The 13,985-nt window shown below is 38.0% G+C and overlaps 1 protein-coding gene across 3 annotated transcripts in view; it reads left to right on the top strand.

Annotated features, from left to right (window-relative positions):
• EEF2K (eukaryotic elongation factor 2 kinase) overlaps positions 1-13,985 on the top strand; it is an 87,808-nt gene that overhangs the window by 35,594 nt on the left and 38,229 nt on the right. The gene's annotated exons all lie outside the window — the stretch shown is intronic.

Consider the following 13,985-nt stretch of genomic DNA (forward strand, 5'->3'; position numbering starts at 1 on the left):
GTCATCCTCACTGACTCCTCACACTCTTTTCACTTCAGATATTCAATCAACTGCCAGCTCTTGTCATTTCTGCCTTCACAACATTTCTCACGTATGTCCCCTTCTCAGCACCGATAGAGCTTCTACATTGGTTGAGGCTTTCATTCCCTCTTACCAGATTATTGCAATAACCTTCACATTGCTCCATTGGCCCCAAGTCTGCCCCGACTTCAATCCATCCTCCTCTCAGCTACCAAGGTGATTTTTTTAAATTGTAGGTTTGACCTTCCGTCTCATTGAGTTCTAATGACTTAATGTTATCTCTAAGATCAAATATAAATTCCTCTTTTAAGCACTAAAAGCTCTTCATAACCTGGTGCTTTCCTACTTTTCCAAGTCCCCTTCCATCTTATGCCCTTCCGTGTACCCTACAATCTAGCTCCACTGGCCTGTTTACAGTTCCTGGAACACTGAGTTCCATCTTCTGTCTCTGCCTTTGCACTGGCCATTCCCCAGGCCACCTCTGAGTTTCTTCCACCTCTGGCTTTCCCTGTCTTCTTTCAAGAATCAGCTAAAATCCATCTGCAGGAGGTCTTTACCAGTACCTCCAGATTCTAGTGTTTTTCCTTCTCCTTTACTTTTCATCTCCACTGTATGTGTTTTATATGTAGAGTTATTTTCCCATTAGAATTCAAGCTCTTTGAGTATAGGGACCATGTTTGTCTTTCTTTATAGTCCATCATTTAGCACAGTGCCTGGTGCTTATTAAATATTGATTGGTTGATTGATTGATTGACTGGTTCAAAATAGGAGAGGATTTTACTTAATGCAAACCACTGTGCAAATCGGTTTTTTCAAATTGGTGCATTATGTTCTCTGAAATTACCTTCCTCATAACCAAATCAATCAGTCTTCAAAAATATTAGTGAGTGTCTACCATGTGCCTAGGGGAAGCTAGTGGATAGTGAATAGAGTGCAGGGCCTGGAGTCAAGGAAGACTCTTCTTGATAAGTTCAGGTCATGTTGTCTCTTCCATGAGTCCATAGGCTCCATGAGGGCAGGGTCTATCTTTTTGCATTTCTTTGTGTTACCAATGATTAGCACAGTAACTGGCATATAGTAGGCACTTAATAAATATTTATTGACTGACTTTACTTCAATATTTTAAGGATCTATGATTTCATTGATGAAGATCAAAACTCTTCTATGATTTGTAGATGGTCTTTAAGTGATGCTTCATCCCCAGTGCCTGACATATAGTGGGCACTATATAGATGTTAGCTATTATTATTTACATAGTTATTTACATGTTGTCTCCCCCACTAATCTGTGAGCTCCTTGAAGACAAGGACTGTCTTTTTCTTTCTTTCTTTTCTTTTCTTTTTCTTTTTCTTTTTTTTTTTTTTTTGGCTAAGCAGTGGGGTTAAGTAACTTGCCCAAGGTCACACAGCTAGTAAGTGTCAAGTATCTGAGGCCAGATTTGAGCTTAGGTCTTCCTGATTCCAGGTCTGGTGCTCTATCCACTGCACCACCTAGCTGCTCCCCAGGACTGTTTTTTTGCCTTTTTTTGTAACCCCAGCTGCTTAGCACAATGACCGGCATATAGTAGGTGCTTAAGAAATATTTATTGACTGACTTCATTTCAGTATTTCAGGTATCTCTTCATTAATGAAGATCAAAACCATTCTATGACTTATAGATGGTCTTTAAATGATGTTTCATCCTCAGTGTCACAAGGGCCTGGCACATAGTAGGCATTTAATAAATGCTTGTCAAGGGGCAGCCTAGGGGTCGCAGTGGATAGAGCACTGGCCCTGAAATCAGGAGGACCTGAGTTCAAATCCAGCCTCAGACCAAACACTTGACACTTACTAGCTGTGTGACCCTGGGCAAGTCACTTAACCCCAGTTGCCTAAAAGCAAAAAAAAAAATGCTTGTCAATTGACTGAATGATCAAAAAACTCAATTCCCTGCAACCAACCTGGTGATGAACATTTCATAGCTTAGCTAGGCCTCCCCTCAAACAGCAGAGAAGCACAGAGGACAAAGAAATAAGTAACTCTAATATGAGATCAGGGGTGCAAAGAACAGATATAGAATACAATGAGAGAATCAAGGGGGGAAAGTTAGAAGATGATACATCCAAAGACCAGATATACAGTACAATGAGAGATTCAAGGTGGGAGAAATGACTTCTAGCTGGGGAGATAGAGGAAGGCTTCAAGAGATCGTGCCTGAGCTGGCCCTTAAAGGATAGGAAAGAAAGAATTTCAGATGTAGAGATTGGAGTGAAGGAATACAAAGCACGTTGTGAATAAAGGCACAGAGATAATAAAGGATGGCACAGGGGACATTGTGAATAAAGGAAAGGAAATGATAAAGGCTGGAGTAAATCTGAAGAATGGTCGTTCCTAGGGCCATACAGTCAGAACTAGAAGGGACCCCAGAAGCTATGCAGACCATCCCCCACTTAGCTGTCAAAGTGATCTTCCTAAGTCACAGGCTTGACTGTGTCACCTCCTTCCTCAGTAAGGTTCAGGGGCTCCCTTTCACCTCCAGGGTCAAGTACAGAATCCTCTGTTTGATGTTCAAAGCCCTTTAAGACCTGCCCTCCCCCAGCTTTCCAGTCTTCTTATACCTTACACCACTCCCGCTGTAATTCAGTGACTTTGGTCTCTTTGATGTTCCTCATACAAGCTCTTCTGACTGAACTAAACTAAGCCAAATGTATGCTTGCCAAAAAGACTATTTCATGGGGCAAGCATTCCCATGGTGGTCAGAAAAAGCAATACAAGGACACTTTCAAGGTCTCTCTTAAGAACGTTGGAATTGATTGTGTGACATGGGAGACACTGGCACAGGACCGGCCCAGCATGGTGTGACTTCACCAGAGAAGGTCCTGTGCTCCGTGAGCAAAGCAGAATCCCAATAGCTAAAAAGAAAGGCAAAATGGACAAAGTTAGAGAATCCACCCCAAATATTCACGTGGGCTAGTTGTGCCCGATTTGTTATAGAACGTTCCAAGCTTGTATTGGTTTGATCAGCCACAGTCGGACACACGGTAATTTGACTCTAGCATAGTGATGTCATTTTGGTCTTTTTTGTTCTTTTGAACAGCAACAGCTATCTTCTGACTCCAAGTATTTTTCATTGATTATCTCCCATGCCTGAGGGCAGCAAGGGAGTGTGGTGGATAGAGTGCCCGGCCTGGAGTCAGGAAAGCTTATCTTCCTGAGTGGATATCTGGCCTCAGACACATGCTAAATGGGCAGGTCACTTAAGCCTGTTTGCCTCAGTTTCCTCATCTGTAAAGTCAGCTGGAGAAAGAAATAGCAAATCACTACAGTGTCTTTGCCAAGAAAACCCCAAATGGGGTTATAAAGAGTCAGGTACAACTGAAAAATAACTGAACAACAGTTCCCATGCCCCAGATTCTCTCCCTCCTCATCTCTGCTTCCTGGCTTCCTTCAAGCCCCAGAAAATATCTTACCTTCTATAGGAAACTTTTCCTAATCCCTCTTAATTTTAGTGCCTTCCCTCTATTGATTATATGCAGTTGATTTATATATATATATATCTTATTTGTACATAGCTTTTATTTTATTTTTCTCAATTATATGTAAAAAATTTTGAAATTCTTTTTTTTAAATTTGTATTCCAAATTCTCTCTTTTCCTCTCCCCCCTTCCCTCCTCTCCTTGAAAAGGCAAGCCGTTTTACACGTTTCCATGTTATCCATGCTGCAAAAGAAAACACAGTCCAAAAGAAAAATAAAGAAAGTATCTTTACTTTCTGCAGTCTGTCTGCATTCCAACTCCATCAGTTCTTTCTCTGGAGGTGGATACCATTTTTCATCAGAAATCCTTTGGAATTGTCTTGGATCATTGTCTTGCTCAGAAAAGCTAAGTCATTCACAGTTGATCATGACAGTGTTGCTGTTACTGTTGTACATAAGTTTTTTGCATGTTGTTTCCTCTAGTAGATTGTGAGCTCCTTGCGAGCAGGGACTTTCTTTGTATTTCCAGGGCTCAGCACAATGCCTGGAACATAATATGTGTGTAATAAGTGTTTATTGACTGACTGACTGACGCTCTAGTTTTACAGATGAAGAAACTGAGGCCCAGGGAACTGAAGTGACTGGCCAAGGTCAGCCTTTGGGTTTGCAACCCAGGTTACAAAAGTTGTTAATATTACAGATGGAATTTTAACTCAGGTCCTCAGACTCCAGAGCTAGGCTTTTTCCATTGTACCTCAAGTAGTTCAATTAGGATAGATTGTCAAAAGGTGACAGAAAAGGCTGGAAAGGTAGATCAAACTATGTTGCAGAAGGCCTGGGACATCAGAAAATATTTGGTTAAATCCCTCGTTTCACAGATGAAGAAACTGAAGCTTGAAAGCTGTTTGAGGGCAGGGACTGTCTTTTGCCACTTTTTGTATCCCCAGCACTTAGCACAGTACCTGGCACATCGTAGGTGCTTAATAAACGTTTAGTGATTGATTGATGTCTAAGATCACACAGATGGTGAATGACGGAGTTAGGATTAGAGTCTAGTTTTCCTTATTTCCAAATTAGGGCACTTTTCTACTACACCATCCTGTCTCCTTATCTTGCATGATGCAGGAAAAAGAATCTGTTCTTTGAAGAGGCTAGCATTAAGACTGGTCTTCTGACTGCCACTGCCCTGTCAGTCCAGTCTCTTAAGTCACACACACAGGAAGCACCAGTGTAAGGGCTCAGCAGGTTTCAGCACAGATTGTGCTCTTTTCTGCCTAAAATAGCCATTCTTTGGCTGGATGGGCAGGGCTTTCACGCCTGGAAGTTAAGACCCTGGGGCCAGCTTCTTCCAAAAGACCGGCCTAGGAGAATGTGATAGACGTGCCACAGCAGGCCTATCTGTGTCCCTTCTGTGTATAGCACTGTCTGTATCCCCTCTGCTGGGCAGGCATGTGTTTATGTTGTAATTTGAGTAGCCGACCTTCCCTGGGCCTGGTTGTTGGGTGCTGACTATTAGGATTCCCTTGGATTTCTAAATTGGACAGATTCCTCCCTTAAAATAGGTCTAGTGGAAGCCAAAGCCTTTTTGTCAGAGTTGGGTTTCCTCTGCCCAGCGCTAAAACCAAGCTAATTTGGTTCCTGGTCCCCATGGCCCTCATACTTCCTCTCTGCTTTTAGCTTCTTCTGCTTCCTGTAAAGAAGTGGGGTACCCTGTTTGAGAGGCATGCCCCTCTCCTATCAAACAGAAATCTCACCTTGGGCTCCCTATTGATGTTAAATTTGAATTATTTTTCTGTACTAGAAGCCATAGCCTTTAAGAGGAGGCAAAGAAAGGGAGGAAGATTTTCCCCCTAGTTTCAGTCCTTAACTGCCCAGGTTCCCCAAGTTATTGGCATGTCTTGCATTCTTGCTCAGTCTCTGTTACCCCACCCCACCCCCACCCCCGTTGAGGGAGGCCGTTTGGTAAAGCAGCAAGAACACTCACTGAATTGGGAGTCTAGTCCCTGTTTTGCCACTGACTAGCTCTTGGGCAAAGCTTTTCTCTTCTCTCTGTGTCAGTTTCTTCATCTGTAAAATGAAAGCATTAAGACTAGTTCTCTCCAGTTTCTTCAAGCTCTAAAATTCTCTGAGCCTGTAAATGGTAACCTAAAGCACAGAATCATTGCCTGTCCTCTTTATGACTTCCCATTACAACTTACTCTGTTAGACTTGCCCATGTATAAAGTCTTCCTCTGTGAGAATGGGAGTCATCCATTTTAGCTTTCAAGTATCATTATTGTTACTGGGCTCTGGGAATTAATCTTTTTATATGGGTTGTTGTCTTTTTTTCTTTCATTTTTGTGGGGATTTTGATTCCCTCCCTGTGAGCATGTTGTTGTCCAGTCATTCAGTTGTGTCTAACTCTTGGTGACCCCATGGACCATAGCACACCAGGCCCTTCTATCCCATGGGGTTTTCTTGGCATACATACTACAGTGGTTTGCCATTTCATTCTCCTGTGGATCACCTTTTATCAGTACTCTCCATTATGAGTTATTCATCTTGGGTAACCCTATACAAGCATAGCTTATAGTTTCATAAAGCCCCTCCACCACGACAAGACAGTGAGTGATTCAGGATGGGTGTGAGCATGTGCTCAGGATTAAATTTTTCTGACCCTTTCATTTTTAAAATTCAGAATAGCAGATGGAATCTCAAGGGAATGTTCCTGGTATCTTAAGTCAAAATAAAAATATAATTTTTACTTTTTAAAATTTTCCTAAGACAACCCCTCTGCATGGCATAATTTGGTCCTTAATAATCTCAACCTAGCTTCTGTCTCTTAGTTGTTTTTTTTTCCTAAAAAGCAACTCCAATCTGTCACTTTCCTTTTAATCATTAAATTAACTTGCCCAGACTTCCAGATGTTCTCTCCCCTTGGCAGATATCATCCTGTCTCCTTCCAAGGGATTCACAATACTTCTAACATGTTGAATAATAGCTTCCACTTACATAATGTTTTGCAAATTTTAATACATTATCAATTTTGAATCTTACTGGAGAGGTATCTTGGTGTAATGGATAGAGAGCCATTGTCAGAACCAGGCTCTTCTAAACTGTATGTGGAAATACTCATTTATTTGTTGTTTAAGTTCAGAATGGGACAGCTAAGTGGTTCAGTGCCTGAAGTCAGGAAGACTCATCTTCCTGAGTTCAAATCTGGCCTCAGATACTTACTAGCTGTGTGACCCTGGACAAGTCATTTAACCCTAATTGCCTCAGTTTCCTCATCTGTAAAACGAGACAGAAAAGGAAGTGGCAAACCATTCCAGTATCTTTGCCATGTAAACCCCAAATGGGGTCACAAAGAGTCAGACTCAACTGAAAAAAGACTGAACAAGAAGTTCCAAATGAAAGAAAATTTTTTTTTTCTCCCAAAGTTATTATGGATTTTGGGATGGAACCTGGAAGCAGCAGATGTTCTTAATAGGTTCAGAGTTCAGCAGTTTAAAAAGGAAAACGTCAAAATAATGATGGACTTCTCAGGCAGTGTTGCCTTGTGGATAGAATCTGGGCTTGTAACTTAACCTCTCAGGGCTCTAGGCAATTCTCAAAGACGTTTTATGTTTCAGAGAATTTGCTGACCTGCATTGGCAGGAGTTTTCCTCATTAGAGAGTTCATTAAGCCATTGAAATCACAGGTCCATTCCCTTACCTATCTGAATGAGCCCCAAGAAATAAGTACTACAGGTGTTATCCTCATTTTAAAGATGGGGAAACATTGAGACTTGACCAACTGACTTGCCCAAGGTCACACTGCCTCTGGATCAAAATAAGCATTGCCATACACACACATCCACACACACACACACACACACACACACACACATATACACACATACATGTATATATATACATATACATATATACAGAGAGGAGAAGGAGAAGAAGGAGGAGGAGGAAGACAAGAAGAAGAAGAAGAAGAAGAAGAAGAGGAGAGGAGGAGAAGAGGAGGAAGGAGGAGGAGGAGGAGGAGGAGGAGGAGGAGGAGGAGGAGGAGTGGTGTTGCCAGCAATCAAATAGTGCACCGAACGGAAGAGCGCAAAATAAACTTGAGACATGGGCCAGGCAGAGCAGCAGAACTGACTCAGTTTATTCATCTGAGGGTACAGGATATATAGAGAAAATCTAGCCTAACTTCAAAGAGTCCTCCCCGTGAGATACTCCCTAAAACATCTGCTGAGTACATGACAACATACATTTCCTCATTATCAAGGTTCCTAGATTGGGTTGTATTTTCCAAGGTTTTCCCAGGCACCTTGGCGCCACCTGCATAGAGGAGTGAATGTGTAAATCTAAGGTTCAAAGAGTGAGAAGGAATGTCTCAGGAGCCTCCCTTGCAGGGGGAGATTTGGAGAGCCCTGCTTCCTAAATGATTGAGCCCTGTGGGTTAAGTCTGGGCAAGAGCCAAACTCTGTCCTGGATCTTAAACCCAGATTGGACTCTTAGAGCCAGCCCTCAACAAATTCCCCCTTTCAATTTTGCAAGCAGCTTGAGGCGATGGACGTCTGTTCCAAACACTCTGATCCTTAATGCAAGGAATAATGAAACACTATATGATGAATAACATTGCCCAAGAAAATGCATGAATCTCTCCTAAGCTGTGGTGAGCCTATCTTAAGAGAGGGAAGGAGGAAACAAAATTAACACAAAACATAGCCAAGGTAAAAAATGTAATAACAAACTTAATACATTCTTAAAAGGATTAAGTTGATCAATCCAATTTAGCAATTTGTTTACAATATCTTGAGGATCGATACCATCAATATAAGAATCAGCAATTTCATGTGGCATTTTAGATAGTTGGTTAATTTTCTATGTAATATTTTCAGAGTGCCATGCACCTTGGAGCTTCTTTAATAGTTGTTCAATGGTTACATTAGCATTAATGAAATTTGAATACACATATGGGTTACAAATAAAGAATATGATAATTACATTTCAAATTGAAGTACATTGTTAATTGTTCTATTTGTCTTCCTAAAGCTATCACTGACTGCTCTAAAACATCCAGTTCTTGTTGCATCATAGTATCTATGATGTTGTAAAATTGTAGACCAATTGTTAGCATACTGAGCAGTTCAAAATTGGCAGTAATATCATGAAAGGTATTAATATTTAGGGTCATATTAGAATTGTGCCAGGCCCTCAGTAGGTGGGCACTTGTTTTGTCTCATGAGATATTAGGATCTGAAGCATCATAGGGTAGCAGGGTAATGTAAATATATGAATATCTATAATCACATTGCAATAGCAACCTTGTTTTCAAGGTTTCTAACTCATCTTCTATATACAATCATGATTGTTCTAATAAATTGACTTTATACAATATATCAATAGCTTCTTGTACTTTAAGTACTAAACATATATTTTTTGCTAAGTCATATACAAATTATGCAGTTTAAATTTCAGATTGTAGTGCAAAAGATAAAACAGTAGTAGATACAATAAAAGAAGCAACAATGATTAAACCAGTAATAAGAAGACCAATACATTGTTTTGATTGACTTAAGGAGGAAATGATAATTTGAGGAACATGTTTACCAGAGTTCTGGAACTATTCATGTGTAATATTAGTAGGGAAAATAACAAATGATTATTGTTTTACCAAAAGTACAATATAGTCATTATGATCAATACATTGTTTGAGAGTACAATTGATACAAGTATCATTTCAATTCAAAAATAGTATTAGATTGAATAAAATTTACATATCCAGTAGATAAACTGGTATTAACAAATGATGTAACAAAGAACAGACATGATTCAATATTGTTGCTAAATTTTAAAAAACATATAGGTGTCCTGGATGCTAGAGATCTGAGGGTAATTGTAACATTGACTTTGTCCTGGAGATAGGGATCTTCTTGTCTTCCGAATATACAGGTGTTATTAGTATATGTGTAGTCCCAATTTGTCCATATATGTGAGGGGTTGCATCCAGGGTGGAAAAGGAAAAATAAGTCCAGTGCTGAGCACTCTGTACATTATACACTTGAGCAGAAAGTAAAGCTACTATTGTTAAAAATACAAGTTCAGGAGTCTTCCATCACTCGATGAGAGGGAGCTTTCACTGGACCCCATGTGGGAAGGCGACTGTCACTGTAGATTGGCTCCTTCTGCGCTTTCCCAGAATCCTCATACTTTGCATTCGAGCTGTGAGTTGTTATACATGCTCTGACATCTTTCTCCGGTATCCGGACAGGTTTATCAAAGTTTTCTGAAAAATTATAAGCACACCCTCATCCCCTCGTTAGTAATGGATCCAGTAATGGATCTGGGCCTCTGGATGTTTTTAGGCTGGAGTGTACTCATCTTTGTTAATATTTAGAAAATTAATAGCCAATTATAAAAATTAATAGCCAATTGTCAAAAATAATAACCAATTATCAATGAGGGTAATAGCCCAGATTCCCCCTTTTTTGTTTAAAAAGAATAATTTTAATATCTTTGTTTTTAATTATATAAAATGTTTGTGATCAGAGAAATGTTATAAAAAGCATAAAAGACAGAAGAATGTTTTGCTAATGTAAGCTCCTCAGGAGCATTATCTGTTTTAATTCGTTTAAGTACACTCATAACTGTGAAGGCTTGTAAAATATGATTGATCACATGTTTAATTGTTCTACTTGTTTGTAAAGTGGCAAAAATGAAAGAAGAAAAATATCCATTATAACATGAATATAAGAAAGCTTTTCAAAAGAAGGCATATAAGTTACATCCAGTTGTCAAATATGTTTGGGAGAAAAGCCTCTTGATACATTTGAAACAGGCTGTTAAAAAATAATCATTGTTCTTGATACTATGTTTCTAATACTGTAGGATTTATTCAAAAATAGTCAAAAATGTTTTTTCTCTACAGTTAAGGTTGTTGTAGGCAGATATAGTTAATAAAAGCTCAGCAAAAGCTAAAGAATTAGTGGCAAGCATTGTATTAAGAATCAATAATGGCATTGCTTCAGTATATAATTATGTATTAGTAATAATTTAACTTTGCAGTCTCTATATTTTGAGAGACATAAACAGGTTACTTGTTATCAGAAACAATTAATAGGCTCATAATACCACTATACCTTACTAACCCATCGTGAATGTGTGGGCTGAAGGAATGGGTTAAATCTAACAATCTTTTGAAATACCTATGAATAATTAGTAAAAAAGGTTATATCTTAAGAAATGGTAAGTAATTATCAATATCAACACACCAGAAAAAATAGTAATAGCAATTTGCCAATCCTCTAAAGAAACAAGAGTACCTATTTGTCTTTTATTATAAGTTGATTAATAACAGAATGTAAATTTCCTATAAGTTAAAAATGTAGGGACATTGGAACTAAAAAGCACCTGTACCTCTTCATTTAAAAAAAATATGGTGAGTTGAGCTTCAGGAATTTTCTGTTTGACTAAATAAAGCTCCTTTTTGCCAGAGTTAATGTCCTAGGGAATTTAGATTAGGATCTTCTCTAAATGTAAAAAAAGATACACAATTGTTCTGTATAATTTGGAGATGGGTAGCCAATTAATATCTCTAAAGTTTTGAAAATCATTAAAATTAAATGCTGTTAAAGAATTAAGAGTAAATGTACTTTTGTGATTCCTGTTGTTTGGTGACAATATGACCTAGGTAGGAGAATGAAGATTTTCTTAAACTTTTCTTGGCTATAATAAGCCCATATTCTTGTAAAGCTAATTGAGGCTGAGGAAATAAATGTGTGAGTTTTTTAGTGGAACAGCTACAAAGTATGTCACTATATAGTGTATTATTTTGCATTGAGAAATTTTTTCCTAATTGTTGTATAGCTTTATTAACAAAATTTTGACACATTGTAGGGCTGTTTTCATGCCTTGAGGAAGGACTTTCCATTGAAACCTGGTTGCAGGGTGTTCTGCATTAACACTGGTATTGTAAAAGCAAAGCAACATTTGTCAGCTTCTTGAGTGGAATAGTAAAAAAAGCAGTCTTTTAAATCAATAACTATCAAAGCTAGGAAACAGAATTCATAATGGGTGAAGGAGACTTCATTAATAGCTCAGAGTCATGAAGCATCCTCTATTTCGACTTCATTTTAATAACAAAAACAGGTGAATTCCAAGGATTTGTAAAGAATTCTATATGTCCTTTAAAAGTCTTGTTCAAACTAATTGTTTTACTGTAAAAAGCTTCCTTTTTGTCAAAAGCCACTGTTCCACCCAAACAAAATAACAGCTCCCCTTAGATGTAAAATATCGTGCCCCCACAAATTAAAGGGAATTAATTGAGTAAATTCATCTTAAAATAATTGATTAGTGGTGATCTACTAGGCAGGCTAAAGCTAATTAATATCTTTAAGAGTTTTTAAAGAATCTTGCCTATTTTGTAATATTTTGGGGGTCTGATTGTGGGCTGTGAAACAATATGTCCAAAGTAAGCAAAGGGTGATTTCTTTTGTGCCTTATCAGGAGTAATTATAAATCTTTGAGACTGAAGAGCTTGTTAAAGCTCACACATTAATAAGGAAAGTTTGCCAGTAATAGAACAACTGCAAAATTTATCATCCATATAATAAATTATTTTTGTCTGGGAATATTTCTGCCTAACAAGTTTAAAAGTGGTATGAACAAAATTTTTGCACATGGTAGAAAACATTCCTTCTTAAAGGAACATAATAGGAAAACTTCAAATACTGATTTAATGGAGACAACTATACTGAAATTCAAACTCAAAACAAAATTAGTTATAGTCCTAAGAGTGTTTTACCTCAAACAGCAAGTTTCACTAATCATGGCTTAAAGTTAATTTTACTCCCATGGAGTTGTAATAAGTAACAAAGATTTACCATGAGTCACATACATAATAGATTTCACTTAACATCTTTCTTTCTCAAATTTAAACTTGTTCTGGTAAAAAGCCAATTATTAGGAATCATTTCATATAGTTGCAGCTTCTCAGCAAGCTAAATTAATTGTTTAGGAACTGCATAATCCTAACAAGTTCTCTCTCTCTCTCTCTCTCTCTCTCTCTCTCTCTCTCTCTCTCTCTCTCTCTCTCTCTCTCTCTCTCTCTCTCTCTCTCTCTCTCTCTCTCTCTTTTTTTCAGGGCAGATGACCTTGCCCACAACAGATAGTTTCCAGGAGCCCTGGCAAATTTACAAAGTAGAGAGAATTGCCTTGTGCCCCTCCTTTTCACTCATAAGTAATTAAAAATTCTAGGTGTTAACATTAAAACAGTAACTTCAAATAACTTAATTAACAATCTGGTAATTTTCATAAGTGATAGTCAAATTGTTTTAACTATAAGCTGTTCTTTAATTACAGGTAAAGATGGAAATACCTGACTTTCTAATTGACAGTTATAAAACATTACAAAGCAAGATTAACTGGACTTGATAAAATAATTTAGCTGGTTTTTACACAGCTTTCCCACTATCTTTCAGTCTTTTTAATTCACATTTTAATAACATCTAAATTATTAAAAATTGTTTGACATAGCACAAAACAATACAAAAGTTTACCAATTTGTAACGATACTAGATTTTTAAAATTTGAAACAAGCATATTACTAATTTGAATGAGCTAAATTATCTTTTGATTGCATTCCAAATACATAAAAAACTTTGCTTTATGAACTGAGGGGGTGCACCTCCTTTTCACTATTCTCATTGTCTCTCACACCCCAACTTGGCCAGGGTTGGAATGGAGAGAAAGGAAGAGAATATTTTCCAACAACTTATCTTTGATAATCTTTCAATTTTACATCCAAAGCTTTGGCCAGAGCTTTAGAATGCAAAAAAGAAAGAGAATTTCTTCCTAATAACTCTTTAAAAGTTTTCAAATGTTTTATTCTCAAATCCTCCGTTCGTGCTATTAATGCAGACAGATTATGCTATTCTTTCTACCCCTACTTCTCTCATTATTGCATGCTTAAACTTTCTTGTCTTTTATCAGTCATATAATGTAAATAATAAAATATTTTTTCTCTCCATCTCACCCCATCCACCCTCTCCCGGGAGGTGGCTGGTAGTAGGGAGGGGGAAGGGGAGAAAGCTAGCTAGCTGTAAAAGGTTTCAGATTACACACATACACACAGACACTCACATAGAACAGATAACATAATGACAGGGAGACTAGTCAGAAATCCCCTATACAAATCACACAGTTTGTTTGGAGAATGAGCTTTCTCCAGTTCTGTTGTTTAAGAGAAAGGGAATACACCTTTCACCTCATCCTCTTCTGCAGTTCTAAGCTTCTCATGAAATAGTCTATTCCTCTCTTCTTCCTCTGTTCCTGCCCCCGCATTTACCCTGGGCACTTTTGTTGCTAATGGCACATTCTCTGGAGGAGTGAGACATATTTTTAGCATGTTCCAAAATTCCTGTAGCTGACTATTTGTAATAAATAAACCCCTTTCTGTCACTATTTCCTTGAAAAGTTTTAGATAGCATTCTTTGTCTATGATTCCGCTTTGTGTTTGACCCATACTTTCGATCCCAGGC

This window comes from Phascolarctos cinereus, unplaced genomic scaffold (assembly GCF_003287225.1).
Source record: "Phascolarctos cinereus isolate Bilbo 61053 unplaced genomic scaffold, phaCin_HiC Scaffold_4;HRSCAF=312, whole genome shotgun sequence".
Lineage (NCBI taxonomy): Eukaryota > Metazoa > Chordata > Mammalia > Diprotodontia > Phascolarctidae > Phascolarctos > Phascolarctos cinereus.